The 17,070-nt window shown below is 40.5% G+C and overlaps 1 protein-coding gene and 1 pseudogene across 7 annotated transcripts in view; one reads left to right on the top strand and one right to left on the bottom strand.

Annotated features, from left to right (window-relative positions):
* The window catches only part of Abcg2 (ATP binding cassette subfamily G member 2 (Junior blood group)), a 123,233-nt gene that overhangs the window by 41,628 nt on the left and 64,535 nt on the right, over positions 1-17,070 (bottom strand). Inside the window, exon 1 of one of the 7 annotated variants that reach the window (XM_031382033.1) lies at positions 15,885-16,020. The exons of 4 other annotated variants lie outside the window; for them this stretch is intronic. The gene's annotated coding sequence lies outside the window, so the exon portion shown is untranslated. Of the gene's footprint in view, positions 1-458; positions 498-15,746; positions 15,804-15,884; positions 16,021-17,070 lie in introns of those variants that run through there. 2 more of the 7 variants (XM_031382036.1, XM_031382035.1) reach the window with 2 other exon arrangements.
* LOC116099860 overlaps positions 16,121-17,070 on the top strand; it is a 20,266-nt pseudogene continuing 19,316 nt past the window's right edge.

Raw genomic sequence — 17,070 nt, 5'->3', positions numbered from 1 at the left:
AAGTGATTTTATATCTGAATCTTGTGTTTCCGGTGTGATGGTGTGGCCAGGACTTGCTATGGTGGGAGTATTGGGTTCTGATGATGGTAAGTGACCTTGGTTTGTGTTGTTTATTTTCTTACGCTTGCCTCCTGCCATCTTGTTAACTCTAGTGCTACCTGCCCTTGCTAAATCTGACTGGACCCTGTCCTTCCTGTGATCCTGGTTTGTTTCAGAACTCCTCAGAGTCAAGCTGCCTCTGTGATCCTGTGATTCTGGGATCCTGGGCTTGTTAGATCACCTGGAAGTGTGGCTTTCTCTGTGTGTTGTGGGACTGACTGCAGAGCCTGTGCCCAAGGTCTGCTCGGAACACTAAGCCAGACAGACTGGAAGGAACCAGAGTCACTAGGCTGGCGGAGTTCCTAAGTGCCTGGTCCCAGTTACTCCCAGTGTTGGGACAAATGTTGGTTCCTGCTTACCTCTGATCCCGGGTGTGTCAAAGCACCTGGGAGTTGAGCTTCATCTGGGTGTTGTGGGACTGGCTGCAGATCTTGTGACCAAGGTCTCTGATCCTGGGTGTGTCAGAGTACCTGGGAGTGGAGCTTCCTCTGGGTGTTGTGGGCTAGAATCAATATTTTAAAAAATGTTGGGCAGTATTCTCTCAAACACATGAGAGTTTAAAGTCTCAGAATGAAGTTCCAAAAACAACAAGCATTACAGATAGATAGAAAAGATAGAGAGGAATCCAAATGTGTGCCAGGCAAAAAGCATTTCTGAATAATGTTTTATACCCCAAACACTGCATTTATTACTATTTATTTTTAATAATGGAACACTAAAGTATATCATGATAATTAGCCAGTTTATTCTGAAGCATTTGAAAAAAGGCACAAGTGATATAGAAACTATACTGCTATACTCTAAATATTTTGTTAAATCTCTCCACATCTTCAGAAACCAAAACAAGTCAATGCAAACACACAATCAAATCCTACTACTAACCCTAGTGTGACCAGCTATGGTGGTTACCTTCTATCCTTCTAAAACACCATAAGAATCAAGAACATATCACTTGACTTAAACTGGTCATTGGCTCAAGACAAAAATGAGGTGGTTTTTGTTTGTTTGTTTGTTTGTTTTGTTTTTTGTAAAACATTCACTAATAAAAGGCTGTAACTAGAACCAAAGGCTAAAGAACCAAAGAAAAATCACCTGCGCTAACAGATATTGATCTGGAATTGATATACCAGCAACAATGTTAACCGTGTGTGCAGCTGGTTGTCTTCCCAGTAGCTGAGCTGGGTCTGTACCCTCACTGCTGAGAAGCCACTTCATTCCTAAGTAGGGTCCTACAGCCTCCCTCACAGGCTTAGGGCCCTCCTGACTCAAGAGTTACAACCATGTGGATTAGACAGGAATACCACTTAGCAGTGCTGAGGAAGACTCAGGAGAAGGGAGAGAGAATGGAACAAATTCTGGAGCTCTCATATGGAAAAACGCATTACCCTAAGTTGAAACAAAAAAAGTACATTAAGGATTAAAAAACCAAAGGGAGAATGAAGCCATAATACCATACCACAGCATTTGCCCTCTCGTTAAATTAGATAATTCACACAAGTGCCCACCACCTTCACATTCACAGTAATCTTTCCTATGGTGGCCTTCCTGTTATGTGTACTGTTCATTAGACTGCCCCCTTTTCTGTTTTTAACATAAAGGAAATCAACTCGGACCGTATCCGGACTTTCCTGAGAGAAATATTTAACATCCTACTTTGTTGTTTTGTGGTTTCTAGAGGACTGCTAATCAAATGGAGTTTTCCCATTTTCTGTGTCCCAGAACTTGCTTTATATATGATGAAATGTACACCCAAGTAGGGCAATACACAGGTCAATGCTGTCCTCAGACAGACAGACCTGACCGTGTGTTAACTACAGTACGTGCTAGCAGCCACAGGTCAGAGTACAGAGCTAGACATGTACATTTTTTCTACTATACACAATTCTCTAATATGGAGAGCTAATCTCTGCTGACAGCCACAGAGCCACTGATTATGATTAAGTAGCTAAACTACTTACTGACATTAATGCAAAGATAATAGTACTGGCAAGGAGTTAGAGGCTTCAAATCACAAATGGAGAAGAAAAAAAAAACCCACATAAACCATGGTTTTTAATTTAAGAAATTATTCCTTACACTTAAAATGCCTTCTGTTGTGAAGTGTTTTTCAGGTACCCATCATCTGACACATCCACCTTAAAGCATCCAGTACTGAAAACACTCTAAGCCTGCTTGGTGACTGGGTTTGTAATCAGTCCACTGATACAGTTCTAGGCTTTTCCATTGTCTTAGTCATTGTCTTAGGGTTTCTATTCCGGCACAGACATCATGACCAAGAAGCAAGTTGGGGAGGAAAGGGTTTATTCAGCTTACACTTCCACATGGCTGTTCATCACCAAGGGAAGTCAGGATTGGAACTCAAGCAGGTCAGGAAGCAGGAGCTGGTGCAGAGGCCATGGAGGAGTGTTACTTACTGGCTTGCTTTCCCTGGCTTGCTCAGCCTGCTCTCTTATAGAACCCAAGACTATCAGCCCAGGGATGGCACCACCCACTATGGGCCCTCCCCTCTTGATCACTAATTGAGAAAATGTCCCACAGCTGGATCTCATGGAGGCATTTCCCCAACTGAAGCTCCTTTCTCTATGATAATTCCAGCCCGTATCAAAATGACACACAAAACCAGCCTGTACACCCATCACAGTAGCCATGATCTGAGGACAAGACAGATAAAGAGAGACAGGTATATGCCTGGCTAGTTTTATGTCAACTTAACACAAGCTAGAGTTATTTTGTTTGAGGGAATCTCAATTGAAAAAAAAAAAAATTCTGCACCAGAAAGGTCTGTGGGCAAGCCTGTGGGACATAGGACATTTACTCTCTTGATTGATGATAAGCAAAAGCCCAGCTCACTGTAGATGGTCCTGTCCCTGGGTAGGTAGATGGTCTTGAATTACAAAAGAAAGAAAACGGAGAGGGAGCCAGGAGGAACTACACTCCTCCCCGATGCTGCTTCAGTTCCTGCCTCCAGGTTCCTACTCTGCATTCCCTCAGTGATGCATTTATAAGCTTTAAAGTAAAATTAATCTCAAAGTTACTTTTGGTCATGGTATTTTATCACAGAAATAGAAACCCTAATTGTTATTTTCAAAGAGCATTCTGACTGTTGCGTGATGAATACTGGGCGAAGCTTCGGCCAGTTAGTGTAGAAAACTAGGGCAGGTCTGCTTGCAAAGGGGGCATGTATATGAGTATTACAGAAAGGACCTCGGGTTCTAGAGTTACAAATGAACTTTTGTTAAAACCAACTAAGCACGAACAAGATGACTTCTAGATGACTAACTGCCTTGCCCTCTTTGAGTCTTCTTTTTGCAAAAATATATTTCCTTAAGTTTTCTTTTTTTCTTTAAGATTTTAAAAGATTTTATATGTCACTGTGTATTTGTGTGTGTATTTGTGAGTGTGTGTGTGTGTGTGTGTGTGTGTGTGCAGGTGCCCAAAGAGGCAAGAAGGTGGCACTAGATCCTCTGGAGATTCAGTTAAAGGTGGTTATAAGCTGACCAAAAATGGGTACCAGGAACTAAACTCAGGTCTTTTCTGGACCAGGAAGATGCTTCAGTGGGTAAATGCACTTGCCACCAAGCTTGACAATCTGAGTTCAATCCCTTTATCCTAGATGGTGAAAGGAAAGAACCAACTACTGCAAGTTGTCCTCTGACCTCCACAGGTGTTCTGTAGTATACACACATACACACACACACACACACACACACACACACACACACACACAGATACATGTACATATAGCCACCATAAAATAAATAATCGCAAAAATAGGCAAATATACAAAAAAACAAAATGAGAACTGGGTAGGTATGGTTCTGTGAGTCAAATGCTTTCTGTTAAATCATGAAGACCAGAGTTCAATCCCCAGCAGCTGTGTAAACATGTCAGGGATGCCTGTAATTTCAGTGGCAGAGAGCTGAAGACAGGAAGATCCTTAGGGATTCCTAGTCAGTCTAGCCAAATCAGCAAACTCCAAGTTCTGTGAAAAACGTAAGTGCAACTTAGCAAGATTCAACATCAACCTTTGCCTTCCCCACCACTCCAGTCAAGCATTCTACCAACTTAACTAAACTGCGAACAAGGACATTTTCCTTCACTCCTATTTTGGCAGCTCGCTCCTTCCAGTTAGATATTCTGACCAACTTATACTGTCTACTATTCTCAAACAATGAAATGTGTTGGCAGACTCTCAGCAGAGATAAAATAGATTGTCAAATGGGGTTCAGTTCACAGGAGAGGCCTGGACACATTTACAGGGTGTTAAGTCCTGAGGCCAGAGTAAGGAGGACTATAATTTTGAGCTTAAGACACTCAAATCCCCGCCCCCCCCCTCCGCAAACCCTTATCTGCTTCAAAGTATAGAATACAAAAAGAAGTCTTCTCATAAACCCATTCTAGAAACTTAAAGGGAGGGTCAGTCCAATTATAAACACTGTCACATAACTACCACATCATCCGTCTGCTGTTGTAAAAAGTTACATCATTACATTTGTGTGCAGTACTGTGTACCGCGTGCACCTGCACACCCACTCATGTGGAGGCCAGAGAACAACTTGTAGGAGTCAGTCTCTCCTTCCACCACCAGGCCCTGTGGGGCCTGAGGACTGAATTCAGGTTGTCAAACATGGGGCAAGTGGCTTTATGTACCCAGTTATCATGTGGTCCAAGACCTCATTACATTAAAGTGGTTTGTTTTCTCAGAACTGCACCCCTCCCCACCTGCCCATTTTAAGACGAAAATGTGAATGGAGAAGAGTGGAGCCTAGGTCTGTAATCCTTGCACTATGCAGGCTTAGGCAGGAGGATCTCAGGAATTCAAGGTCAGGTTATGCATGGTTAAGACCCTGTCTCAAATAATAAGTATATAAATAGGCCCCAATTCTATCTTTTCCCTTTGTCTTTTAGTCTTCTCTCAATGTGCAGTTAAAATTTCCCTTATTGGTCTGGTTCTCCTCAGATCAGTTCACATGTCGCCCAATAATCAACCTGAGAAGGGAGAAGAGTTTTTCCTCTACTATACCATAGGCACTGAGTTTCAGGGACTAGAGACGCTATATCTTCAACCAAGATCAGGAAGCACCAGCCACAGATATACCCTGGCCAAAGCTCAAAGTCAGCAGCAATGAGCCAACAAATTACATAAAAAAACAATTTAACAAAATCCTGGTTCCTGATGTGTAAAAAAGGCCACACAGACAAGTCTTTAATTTGTGTTTAGTATTGCAGCTAAACACAACGGTATCAGTTTAAATATTACCTGTGACCCAGACCTGAGAGGGGAAGTGGACACAGTCCCCAGAAGCTGTCTCCTGTTAATAAGTAGTCACAATCAAAAAATCACTTTTCTCCAACAGAGTCTTACTGGGGATATAAACCACTTGGAAGGCCAGACCCCATGCCTAGTAGTAGATGCTGAACACATAATAAACTCAGTGGCATTTTTAGAGGTTTTTGCCTCAGAATGGTTTGCCAGGACTTTTTTTTTTTAAACTTTACAGGTTTACATTATGGTTTCTGGTTTTATTTTAAGAGATTTTTGTGTACTCAAAAGTGTGTCTATACATTTACTGACCTTTCTCTTTGGCTCTTGTATTAGTCAGGGTTCTCTAGAGTCACAGAACTTATGGTAGTCTTTATGCAGTAAAGGAATTTATTGACGACTTACAGTCTGTAGTCTAATTCCCAACAATCAACTCCCAACAATGATCAGCAGCAGCTGTGAATAGAAGTCCAAAGATCCAGCAGTTGCTCAGTCCCACAAGGCGAGCAGGCAGAGAAGAGAGAGCCTTCCTTCTTCCAAAGTCCTTATACAGGTCTCCAGCAAAAGGTGTGGCCCAGATTAAAGGTGTGTGCCACCACACCTTTAGTCCCAGATAACCTTGAACTCAGAGATCTTCCTGCCTTAATCTTCTGGAATTCATAGCCACTAAGCCTCAAGATCTCCATGCCAAGATCCAGGTCACAAACTTGTATCTCTAAGCCTCCAGATTAGGACCACAGGTGAGCCTTCCAATTCTGGATTGTAGTTCATTCCTGATATAGTCGAGTTGACAACCAGGAATAGCCACTATGGCTCTGGTTCTTCTTTTGTTTTGTCCTATTCTGGTTTGTTCTCATATTATCTAATTTTTATTACTATTTATTATTCTTTAGATGTCTGTTTGCATTCTAATGAGAGAGATAATAAAGGTTGTGGATTTGGGTAAGTGGGTAGGTAGGAGTTGTGTGAGGGGGAACTTCAGAATATATTGTATTTTTAAATATCTATTTTAAATAAAAAAAATTGTCTGTGCTACTTTGTTTCCTTTGGAAACCATCAGGAGATAAACTAAAAGGGAGCATCAAACATTGTCCACTATGCTGAGCATATGCAGCATTTGAAACAGACAATGTGATTGAGAAATTCAGACTTCCTTAATTCTACATATGATACTGAACAAGATAATACAAGTCTACATTACTTCAGGTTTTAGGATATATTTTTATTATGGAATTATTTCTAAACAATTTTATAAAGCCCTAAGATTTTCGTATATTTTATATCATATACATTCATCTCTGAGTTTTTAAATAGTACAAAACAGGACTGGTGAAACAACTCAGTGGGTACCTGCTGCCTGATAACCTAAGATTAATTCCTAGAACCCATATGTTTGAGGGGAAGAACCAATTCCAAGTTGTCTTTGACCTCTCCATGCTCACTGTAACACACGCACGTACTCACACGTGCACACACACAGATGTTTAAAAAGTCTTAAAATAAATAGTGTCATATTTCTTTCAACATTATCAAGTACTTAAATAAAATTTAAAGAAAATATCAACCTGGTAACTGCCACATACGTCTAGCTGAAAATAGCAAGTCTGCAACATGAACACAGTTGGTAGAGTCTAAAGGAAATACTTCTGTTTTCACAACTGTCTTCTCTGCGTTAAACTCAATCTTTGTCCTCTCATGAAACAAATGAGAAGAGTCACAAAGAACTAGACCTGATCTCTAACAAGAAATGGCAAAACTTTATGAAGAACCACATTGATTACTGAAGTAAGTTTCATACTATTTTGTTTAATACTCCAAATATGAATATGAGGGGAAAAGAAGATCAAGTTAAATAGCTATAACCTTTCAAGACAACCCCCAAAACACTCCTTACAAGTCTGAAAGGTCACTAATTATAAATACAGAGATTTGAGTTACAGCATTAACAACCTAGCCTGGGTCAGAGAGCAAGAACATTCTAGTTAAGTTCTTTACCTTCAGCTAGCTCTTGTTGAGTATCTGTATGTGCAAGTCTCCTACTCCAACTTGCATTTTCTTTAGATTACACTGCAAGCCTACAATCAGGCTCATCAGCTAAATACAGTTAACACAAGCTACATGCCTTGAGTTCACTCCCCAGAGACATGCGTGCACACACACACATACACACACACACACACACACACAAAATAAATAATAAATGTACTATAGTTTCAATAAAAACACAAATTCTACAAGTTGTATTTGTAAGCTAGACATGGTGGCCCATAGGAGTTCAAGGCCAGCCATCAGTTACATGGAGAATCCGAAGTTACCCCGGGCTACACAGGACCTTATCTCCTAAAAACAAGAAAATCAGTGGCACACATACAACACCAGCATTTGGGACATAGAAGGAAGACAATCAGTAGTTCAAGACCATTCTCTCGTACTTAGTCCATAGCCAGCATGTGTTACAGGAGACACTGTCTCAAAATGACAAAAATTAATTAAAAATATAAGTCATAATTCATGAAAATTGAATCTGCCAGCAGATTATAGCTATTTAAAAAGGGATGTAATAGTGTCTATTATTTTTGGATCCTTTAGATCTCCTCCTACCCTATTCTCAATGATCCATATAAATAAAAGACAATGTGCCACAGGTATTAAAATTACTTGCCATCATGGTAAGAATGAGATTTTAAAACCTGACTAGAAATAGTATTATTTCTAAATGGTTACTACTAAACTACAAATAAAATTTAGAAAGGGAATAAACATAAACGAAGAAACTTAGCTTCAAAATTTTGAAAGGTAAGGAGAAGTCCTAAACAATACCATCTAAGAACTCTGACCCTAACCCTGACTGGCATCATGGGAAAATAAGCATCAGTGAATAGGGAGAGATCACAGATTTTTAGGTCCTGAAAGCCAAAGCAAAAAATATGGGGTTGAATTTCTAAATTAGAATTTTACAGGAAACTGAACAGCACAGAATCTATTACCCAGTCCTTTTTCATGAGTCTAATATATGCACAACACATGTCTACTACATTAAGGTCAATATTCCTGTTCACTTCCAGTTTATAATTAAATAAACATAATCACTATCAGATGTCAATAAGTGCAATCGGAAAACCACAAGTCAACGGCAGCACTGTTTCTCAAAATTCCTGTGAGACTTAAAGTAGTAAATCTATTTTATATCATGTGTGTGTTCCACAAAAATCATACTAGAACCCATAATTATAGTAGAAGAAACCTCTATTCCATGGACACATCATCTCGAATCCAATAATGCAGTGTGTGTGTGTGTGTGTGTGTGTGTGTGTGTGTGTGTGTGTGTGTGTGCAAGACTCCCAGCTGGCAGGGAAATGATCAGGGTGAGGTTAGTAAAACTCAGGTCAGCATGAATTTAGCAGGCCCTGGGTCAAAACTTCGATTTACTTTCTTAGAGATTTAAACACAGTAAAACTTTGGAGGAAAGTTTCAACATGACAACTGATAAAGCTTTAGGCATGGCTACATCAAAATTCCCTTGCAAAGTGCATCTCTTTAGCAAAGTACATGTGATCTTTACCATAAGAACGAGATCTATTAACTGATAAACAGTGTTCAGGATAAGGACCTAGGGAGAAAAGATTCATAAAGTTCTATAGACTGAGAGGATTGCTCAGGATCTTGGGGAATTTGGATGAAAGCTGAACTCCATAGAATAGCAAAAGATCACCAGGTTGTTAGAAAACATCCACTCCAACCTTTGGGGTAAGCAGGTGTCATTTCCTTCCTTAGAAGAAAAGAGCCGGCCAGGCGGTGGTGGCACACACCTTTAATCCCAGCACTTGGGAGGCAGAGGCAGAGGCAGGCAGGTGGATTTCTAAGTTCGAGGCCAGCCTGGTCTACAGAGTGAGTTCCAGGACAGCCAGGGATACACAGAGAAACCCTGTCTCGGAAAGAAAAGAAAAGAAAAGAGCCTGCCTGCTTAACAACTCTGGTTTCTAGTGTTTTCTGTAAGCTGTGCCCTCTACAATGTATTATTGTAGTCTGTATCACTGCTAACAGGAACAGCATAAATATTTATTTGAAATTTAACTTAACATTTCACCATTATAAATTTAACCAAATCAAAGGTTAAAAAACATAGAGGTAGAGTATCTAAAATTCTGGGCATATTAGATTACGTTCTGATCTTTAAAACAAAACAAAACAAAACAAAACAAAAGCACAGGAAATAGAAATATTGCTAAGGACTTTTATTTTGAGAAGGAAGAGGCAAGATTAAAGACTTGCCCAAAGATAACACTGAAGAGGAAAGGCTTCACAATTGACATAAGGACACTGAAAAATCTCAAAGAGTGTCTACGCAACGTCCGTTAATATACATTGTTATTAGTCAGTATACATCTTAATGAAGCTACTAAGCTAATAAAATAGTTCTGGTTCCTTACCAGAGCCTAAAAAACAGAAGCTAATAATATGTGGAATGTGCATTTTATAATACTTATTAGGTCAATATTTGATTTTAAAACTTCAGCCCCTACATCTTGCCAAATTTACCTGTTTTGTAAAAAGAGGAAATTCAAACTGAGGACTATAGTCAGGCCTTATCTAACATAGAAGCTGAATATAGTGTAGTCTAGGTGGAGAGCATATATAGTGAGAGAATGCCTACTAGCATGCACAGACACACAGGCCCGGGATTCTACTAATAAAATACCGAGACTCAGAGGATACCTGGTCCCCAAAATAAACTTAGTTTTCAGTATCACTCTAAATAAACAACCAGAGTGTCAGGTTAGATACATGACAATGAGCCTAGAAATGTTTCGGATACTAGCAGAAGGAAATGCTTCAAAAAATGATGGTAGTGGTAACTACATAAAAACAGCACAGCATCCAACTTTGTGGCAAAAGCTGGGACAATCTGAGTAGCAAATCAAATACAGATAGCACTGGATTAAGAACCCAATAACAAAATCAAATTGCATGAGTCGGTTGTGACACAAATAGTTTAACAAGTAAAGGAAAGGTACAGCTAACTGCACTACAGAGAAAAAAAGGATCAGAAATACAGGAGTGAGACTCCTTTAAAATATGTCGCTAAAACAACTATAAAGGGCAACATGTTCCCCGAATGAGGTCCAAAATCACGAAGCAGAAGTTTGAGGAGAAACAGGATACCCAGAGCTCAAATGTGTCTCCGAAGACACACCTTATTGGCAAAGGGAAAGGTAAAAGCCTTCGTCAAGGTGTTTATGATCCATAAGAACATGTCTCAGCCTCTCATCCCCTGGGAGACGGACAGGATGCACTTAGACAGGCACTTCCTCGTCTGATATTGTTCCCCTAAAACAGAGTCATGAGACAGCATCAAACACATAAGGAAAGGAACTGTGAACATTCATGTCTTCTTTAATGTCAAGACCATGAATAAAACAAGGCTTCTTTTTTTATATATTGGACTAAACTAAACATATAGCAGTCAACTATAAGGTGGCAAATTTAGATGAATCCTAGATAAAGACAATGGAAAGACAAAAGAAAGAGAACTCGCCTGTGCAACAGCCAGTCCTCCAGTACTGCACTAACGATCAAGCTGTGTCAGCTACGGCAGGTACCACCGACTGCTCTGGACTAGATGGCTGTATTGTTTACTTGCAACTTTTTAGAATAAGAAAATAAACAACGTTTTTCAATGTTTATAATGAAAGTATGATCGTTGATCATGAAGATATTTTAAATTCAAATCCGTATTAACTCAGTCAAGGCTACATTGTTGCAATGTACTATTTTAATAAAAACAATAATATAAATGTTTGTTGAAAGTCATACATTTATGATTAGCAGAAGCTGAGATGAAGTCAGTTGTGAGCACTTCCTATAACTCAAGCTTCAGGGCATACCCTGGACCTACGAGGTAGAGTAAAACCTGGCATCTGTTGAGTCTTTTCTCATTTAAAATGAGAAAATAAGAACGAAGGAAACAGTGGTAACTGTTTTTTGCTGAGAACTCAAGCCCTTTGAATAAACTCTTAGTAAAGTGGTAAGTATTTATGACCTTTGCGGATCATTACTCAGCTTCCAAAGGTGGAACTCTGAAGAAAGACTGAGCACATTTTCCTGGGGGTAGGGAGATCTGTATCTATACCTGGAATTCAAGATGCAATGCATATTTACGGAAATGAAGTAGCAAAAAAAGATCTGTACAGAAATGGATCCACTCCCTAAGGTGGCTTCTTATACACTAAATCAATGCCACACTGCCAAATAAATTCTGTTTGTGGCTTAGATTTGAAGGTGTGAAGTGAAACGGCACTACTAGATTTACCCACGACAAGTTATACTACTAGATTTTAACTAGAAGTAGCCTGTTGCTCTATAATTTCTCAAGTATACATTTTACAGTGTTTCTCTTCTATCGCACTCTCATAAAATGAACACCCCTGTAACTGGACTGGAGACAGGCACACACCAAGTATCTTTCTAGCGAACACCAACTTTGGTATCCAATAATTCAATTGTACTCTAACTCTATCTCACTGGCCACCCACTAAGGGTTCAGTCCCACTAGACAGCCTCTATTTTAGACACCAATCCAAGCAGCAGGCTGTTATCTGTACTTCTAAATGACGGGTTATAATTCATGCTTCCCACAGCCTCTCTTACGTTGAACAAATACCAATAGGTTCACTCTCTACTTATGTTTTACCAAAGTTAAAGGACATTGATAGGCAAGCATGGTAGTGTGTAACTATAATCCCAGCAGTTGGGAGGCAGAGGAAGGGGAAGAACTGCAAGTTCAAGGTCAGCTCTGGTCTACATAGCAAGTTCCAGGCCAACAACAGCTACACAGTTAGAACCTATATCAAAAGCACAAAAGAAAACAAAAAGACAGTTGTTATAAATGACACGGATGAATGACAGGAAAAATACCTACTCACAGAGATGGCAAGTAGGGTCCTCATCAAGAGAGCGTTTAGCTTCTATCCTGCAGAACTGAGAGATGGCCCCTTCTCTGAGTGTCAATGCATTTATCAGACAAGTGAATCTATTTGTTCCTGTATTACTGCTTAACAAGTTTTACAGAGCTGAACCACCAGCTCTGTTTCAGAGGTCCATAGGTGGAGCTAAGACTTAAATCTCTCATCACTAGGCCTTTCTGAGACCATGCCCATCCTCAGGCTACCTGGGAGCCCTCATTCACAGAAACTGGGCTGTAAACAAACTAGGCACTCTGGTTGGGAAGGACAGTGTAATTCTGTGATGAATCTCTGATAAGTTAACCCTACTAAGAAGAACAAAAGACACAAAATCTCAGAAGATACTAAGGATGGGGGTGGTCTCTGACTGGGATGAGGCAAAGATCAAATATATTTTGTATTGTGCCACAGTAACATCATCTCCATGTTATTGAACAAGAGCAAAGAGTCAGAGAGATTACAAATCTAAGTTAGATCACAGGGTGCAAAGGTAAGACCAGGGTCTCTTAGATTTCTTTACCACTATAGGTACACATTGAAATAATGGAAAAATTTTATTTCCTCAATTTCTACTCTTCCTGCAATTGTATTCTTTCTGCATTCATTAATAATAATTTTAATAACAAAATTGTAAGCCAGGCAGTGGTGGCACACGTCTTTAATCCCAGCACTTGGGAGGCAGAGGAGGGCAGATTTCTGAGTTCAAGGCCAGCCTGGAATACAGAGTGAGTTCCAGGACAGTCAGGACTACACAGAGAAATCCCTTCTCAAAAACAAACAAACAAACAAAAAACCCAAAAAACAAAAAACAAAAAAGCAAAACAAAATTGTAGTTATTAAAAGGCAAGAGGTTATAACTACAATATGTTTTACAATAAAAAGACAGCCTAAATTAACTTCTATGTGTGTACCAATTAAATGCCCCTAGAGGTATGTTGTCTAGAGCAGGACCCACCAGCTCTATGAGACTTGAAATGTGGACAGTAGGAGCTCAGATATGCTGTACATGACATAAGTAAGACATACAGCACATTTTCATTATTATAAAAATCTACCAATAGTTTCAAGTTGACTGCAATTTTAAATTATATTTAATATAGTATCTTATACAATGTTATTTGCAGATACATATAATATTTTACAGTTTCCAAACAATATGTTGTCTTCTTTGGACCTTACAACTTCGAACTTAACTTGGCAAGAGAGGACATGAGCTACAGACCTCCTAGAATTGGGTCCCCAGCACCTCAAAGGTCATGACTCCCGTTTGTTTAAGACTTGCATAGTACAAAAGTGTGAACAATTAAATCACTTAGCATTTCCAGTGACAACACTAAATGTACTATTTTGCTGGAACTTCAAATGAACGATACAGGAAACCATTCATGGTTCCTTCAATAAAATATGGATCATGTTAACAAATTCCTTGTTTCCTGGTCTCAAGAAGAAATTGTCACATAGATGTGAAGTGACTTATTAAATGGTAGAAAAGGAGCGGTCTAGTTTATAGACCCAAGTTCAACCTTCATTTTCCTCTCAGCACATATGTTCTTATCTCTTTCCTGCATGTCTTTATAGTGAGCTACTGTCAGGACTTGCAGGATATATAGATATTAAATATACATTCATGGACCAAGGAGAAAGCTCAGTCATTAGAGCCCTTGCAAACATTAAGGCCCGAGTTGTTATCAGAATGCTAGTGACGAAGCAATGGGCAGACAGGGGAGTACCTGAGACTAGCTGATAAGCCACAAAGCCTACTTGGTGAGGCCAGACGATAGTGTGAGATTCTCTGGAAAAACAAGGCAACAGAGTGGATGGCCTGAGAAAGGACACTTGACTGCCTTTCCAACATATACAGGTTAGACAGAGGGGAGAGAAGGGAGAGGGGAAAGGGAAAGAACGGGAGGAGGAAGGGGAAGATAAAAAGAAGAGCAAGACAGACTCGGTGATCACTGATACAAGTTCATAGTCCTTTTCCTCTAGACTCTAGATTTCCTGCCCTACGAGAACATGTGGTTAAACTGCCTACCTGGTAGGTAGCTTGAGTGTGAGCACGAGAGTGGCTATAAAACACACTTGCACACTAAAGTCCACTCCTTGTAATTATTCCAGGGACACGAAGAGTTTAAGTCAAACTAATGGAATGATTCATGTAAAGTGAAATGTTTTCTTCTTCTTTTAAAGTAAGTTGTCCCTTACTTCCTATGCCTTCTTTTCTCCAGTATACTCATGATGGGCCAGGAACCAGGCCCATCTCCACAGTGAGGACAGTTCCTCTGGGAGTCTTCCTCTTTCTTTGAAGGACGATGATCACCTGGAATGCCTTCAGAGGGAAGTCACAAAACTTAATACTCTCTAGAAACGTACTCTTTACCCTGCACGATAACTTAAAGGATTTATGACAGCTTACTTACCGGATGCTCCCTGGCCTTAATTTCTAGCCATTTCCCCCAAGGCTCAAAACAAACCCAGACATCCACCCAGCTTCCATAGGGTCTCTGATCTCACCAACACTGCAGTCACCCTTCCTGAGAAAATGCACGTACCACTGAGGTTAATCATCAGTGGAGCAGGAGAAAGAATCTTGGTCAACTCCTATCTACTCACATCCATTTTAAATAACTGGTAGACTACCACCTTTGAGTGATTCCCTCAACACTTCATTTGTCTTTATAAGTAAATGAATTAGGAGTTCAAAATCTCTCAGCGACTTCCCAGGGAATGGGAAATGATGGTTAAAGGCAAAGGCAAAAAGTAATAATAAAAGTTAAGACTCAACTATCCACAGAAACCTTTTCAGTATTATTTTAGTAACTACTGTAATAAACAGGTCAATTTTTAAAGTTAATTATTAAAACTCAATAGCCCCAGCATAGTCCCAGTGCTGGAATGGCTGAGACAAGAGAATTGTTTGAGCTCGAGTTCTTAGCCAGCCTGGGAGTCATAGAAAGTTAAAAATTAATAAATAAATAATCTATTTATTAATAAATCCAGTCGAGAATTAATGAATAAAATAAATGAATAGGTAAATAAATGAAAGTTGAAAACAGAAAAGAGTAATCAGAATGCATTTCATCCACGCATGCAATTGTCAAAGAACAAAATGTAAAGTCAAAGGCAAAACATAACAATAAAAGTAAGATTCAACTCTCCACAGAAAGGTTCGAAAGGGAGCCCAGTAACAATACACCTAAAATTGACAAACTTTAGGTCCGGGGGTGGGGTGGGGTGGGGTGTTAAGAACAGGCTGTTCAGTCCCCTTGAAAACTTCTCCACTGTAGTGCAGACTTTAGTTCAACCAGTTTAATCTACCCATCCAAGATCTCTTATCCTCTCCAAACACTTGGAGCAAATAAGGTTGGACTTTATCCTCCCGCTATCACCGCACCGCACAAGTTTCTGTAGGAGAAATGACTGACTTGTCAGTCCTTGTTTCCTCCAGACTTTCACAACCCACACCACGCGGTTTCCTCGCCCCCACGCCGAGACTCTCAGGGCCGCCCGCTCGCCCCCGCTGCGCCTAGCACACTCCCGGGGCTTCCCCGCACTCCGCTCACCTCGCTGCCCCAGGTGGAGCAGCAGCCCAGACTCCCCGCCGAACTGCACACGCTCGCCCGCCAGGAGCGTCTGCCCGCCCCGCACAGGCGCCCAAGGCTCCGCCGCGGTGACGTCAGCTTGCGCCGCCCCGCAGCTCGCCCGCAGGAGAAGCCGGTCTCCCGAGCGGCAGGATAAAACGTGGGCGGGGGGCTTCCTGCGCTACACAGGCGACGGCCTAAGGCGGAGAGCCTGACTCATGGCGGAGGCAAGGCGCTGCCCTGGAATCAGAGGCTTCGAAAGAAGATATATTCTGAGGACCTTCACTCTTGTGAACTTGTAGGAATCACAAGATACCGAAGATGCAATTTAAGCAAATTATAATTGTGGCAGGCTAGACTTCGTGTGGACTCTCCCAGGCTTTACTGAGATGAGATAGATGGCCTCCTGATGAAAGGGCGCTGCTCCTAAAATTATCCGATTTCCTTCTTGTTTGGGAATGTTACCAGGCAGCTGCCAAAAATGGAAGGACCCTATGCTAGAAGTTGGGGACTTCTCTTAGGTGGATGTACAGAACACCATAGGAAAAAGGAGATAGACACTGGAAGACACCAAATTCATCTCTAATAAGGGTGAAACTTCCTAAATCCAAGTAATCCTGAGAAACACCAGCTATGGCTGCAGACTTAGGGTTTCTATTGCTTTGATGAAACACCATGACCAAAAGCAACTTAGGGAGAAAAGGGTTTGTTCTGCTTAAATTTACACAACATGGTCAATCATTGAAAGCAGTCAAGGCAAGAAGTCAAACAGGGCAAGAATCTGGAAGTAGGATTTGATGCAGAGGCCATCAAGGAGTGTTGCTTACTGTCTGGATCTCAGCTTGCAAAGTTTGTTTGTTTTATAGAACCAAGGACCACCAGCCCAGGAGTGTCTCCCACCTACAATGGCCTGGGCCCACCCCTATCGATCACTAATTAAGAAAATGCCTTACAGGCTTGCCAACAGCCAGATGTTAGGACACTTTTTTTTCCTGTTGAGAGTCCCCCTTCTCAGATGACTCTAGCGTGTTGATAACAAGACACTTGACCCATTGTGAGCCTGACACACCAATACAACACTATTTAACAATAACTCTTCATTTTTTTAGATTAAAATATTTATTTATTTATTTTAAGTTTTATTGCATTATCAGAAAAGATACATGAT

Source organism: Mastomys coucha, unplaced genomic scaffold (assembly GCF_008632895.1).
Source record: "Mastomys coucha isolate ucsf_1 unplaced genomic scaffold, UCSF_Mcou_1 pScaffold20, whole genome shotgun sequence".
Taxonomy (NCBI): domain Eukaryota; kingdom Metazoa; phylum Chordata; class Mammalia; order Rodentia; family Muridae; genus Mastomys; species Mastomys coucha.
This window is presented reverse-complemented; position numbering and strand designations above follow the sequence as displayed.